Raw genomic sequence first — 2403 nt, forward strand, 5'->3', positions numbered from 1 at the left:
CAGGGTTGTATTAGTTTCAACTGCCACCCCTCTGGAAATTCCACTTTTGTTTCTTACTTTTTTTTAAAGGGTTTGGCTTTTGAGAGCCTACTCCTCCTCCTAAAAATGTCAAGTAGAACTGCACTGTGCACAATGAAAATGAAACTAATACATACATACATGTACATACATACTTTATATTAATGGTAATTAATTCAACAGTCATGTAAGATTTTCTTCCCCTTACAGTTTCTACTGCTGGTTATGGGGCTTAGCGCAGCCAACTCGACATACGCATGTTTGTGGTGTAAGATACACAAGAAGTAGAGGTAATTAAGGAATTTCTTGTCTAAATGAACATTGCTCAATACAACTATAACTAGAATCTTTAAGTTAGAGAATCTCAATCAAAATAATAAATTATTATTAATTTGGATAATCGCTGTTGTTTTCATTTCCAACTAGAGGTGACATGTCAAAGGATTCTGAATATTATGATGCTGCACCACTAAAGCGCACAATACAGGAAATGTTTGAATTCTCAACTAAGAAGACTGGGGAAAATTACTGCTGTTGCCATAAGCCACTCCTTAATATCCCACTCGAGCATGTCATTCTGGATGAATTGCATCTGATGTTAAGAATTACAGATATTATGCTTAAAAACCTCATTGAAGATGCAATGCAGTGGGATGACAAGGAGAGCTCTTTGTCTGCAAAAAAGAGATCAGTAGAAAATGATCAGAACACATCGAAAGCCTTATAGCTGCAATAAACAACTGTGGTGTGTCTTTCTCAATACGGGAGAAGAGAAATGCAGATAATAAAGGCAGTGGAACCTGGGACTGGACCAGTCTCATGGGAGATGACAGAAAAAAGCTCCTACGAGAGCTCCCCAAAAGGCTAGCCAGTTTCAACTGTATTCAGAAGAACACATGTCACATGGTCATACAATTATAGAAGGTACAGGTTACATTCTAAACAATATTTATCTGTTCATAAAGAACTCAAGTAAGACAACATTACAGTCCAAGCATTCAATTAGCATCCAGATGTAATGCCAAGCTGGGCCAATTTGTTTTACTCTTAACTAAGCTGAATATTTCCTTGTGTTTATGTTTTATCATCAGGACTTTGCAGAGCTTTACTTCAAATACATTTCTTCATGAGAGCCATTCCCTACAGAACTATTTCGAGTACAGGTACAAAACAATGCATGGAATGAAGTGATACTTTTTGTACTTCTAATTTATGATTTCTGTTCAAATCTACAGGTAAAGGAGTGGATCACTAATTTTGCAAAGCTTGGAGAGAAAAGAACAGGCTACAGAAAAGAGCAAGTCACTGTTTACATGCATGCCGCTGCATATCACATACCACAAATGGTAGAGAAAAATAACAATATAAAACATTTCAGTGGTCAAAGTAATAAAAAATCTTGAAATAGTTTGTTCTACTCTAATCAGTTACTAAATAGCCTTGTAATTTCCGTATGATTCTACCACTTTGCGAATATTGTTTCAGGTGTTGAAAAGAATAACGATGATGCAAGACGCAAAGTTCAGAGAAAGAGCAACCACAGTGATGATCCAGCTGTTGTTTTGCGCACTGAATATAGACTTAAAGCTTTGAAACACAGAGAGCGACAGCGTCACAAGTACACAAAAAGAGCTCAGGAAAACTGGGATGAGCTTATCAAAGCAAAAAGGGGAAAAAAAGAGAGGAATCAGCTACTTGAAGACTATAACGCCTTCAGCAGTCTCCCAGACCGAAGAAAACGTTTCTAAAAAAACTAAAAAATCTAAAGAAAAAAAAGGTTTAAAGGTATTTTTGCATGGTTTACTTCAATATGAAGGAAAAGCAGATCTTAACAAGTGTTAGTGAAATCCAAAAAGAAAATTGGGGGTAACTAAGCATTTTTTGAAGATAATTAATGAAAAAAAATTCTAAAAAACGCTTTAAAATACAAAGCAGTGTATGGCGTTCTTTTCCAAATTCAAGCTTAATTATCATTAAAAAATGCATGCTTGCCCCCAATTTTCTTTTTAGGTTCTGCTTTCTCCGCATAATTTTGAACCACGCAAAAATATCCCTGTATTAATAAGCATCACTCATAGGAAATTGGAGTATCTTGAGATGCGCAGAATGTATGTGCAATAACAATAGGGGGCACCATCCTTAAATATGTGACTTTTTACATTTGCAACATTGAGTGCACATTTAAAGAGGAATGTAACAGTATGATCACAAAGAGTATGTACAATTACAGATTTGAATGTACACTTGTGTAAAGATTTCTGTACACCCAAACAAAAGGTACAAATTACAGAGTTGAATGCACACATACAAAGGTTTAATGTACACTTACAAATTAATGTGCCCTTAAAAGAGTGGAATGTACACTTACAAAGATATATAGACACG

General features: G+C 35.4%; 1 pseudogene; it reads left to right on the forward strand.

The window, feature by feature from the left end:
• Positions 1–1766, forward strand: part of LOC138053887 (uncharacterized) — a 3090-nt pseudogene extending 1324 nt beyond the window's left edge.
• Positions 1767–2403: the final 637 nt, after the last annotated feature.

The sequence above is a fragment of the Montipora capricornis genome, chromosome 6, assembly GCF_036669925.1.
Source record: "Montipora capricornis isolate CH-2021 chromosome 6, ASM3666992v2, whole genome shotgun sequence".
Classification (NCBI taxonomy): Eukaryota; Metazoa; Cnidaria; class Anthozoa; order Scleractinia; family Acroporidae; genus Montipora; species Montipora capricornis.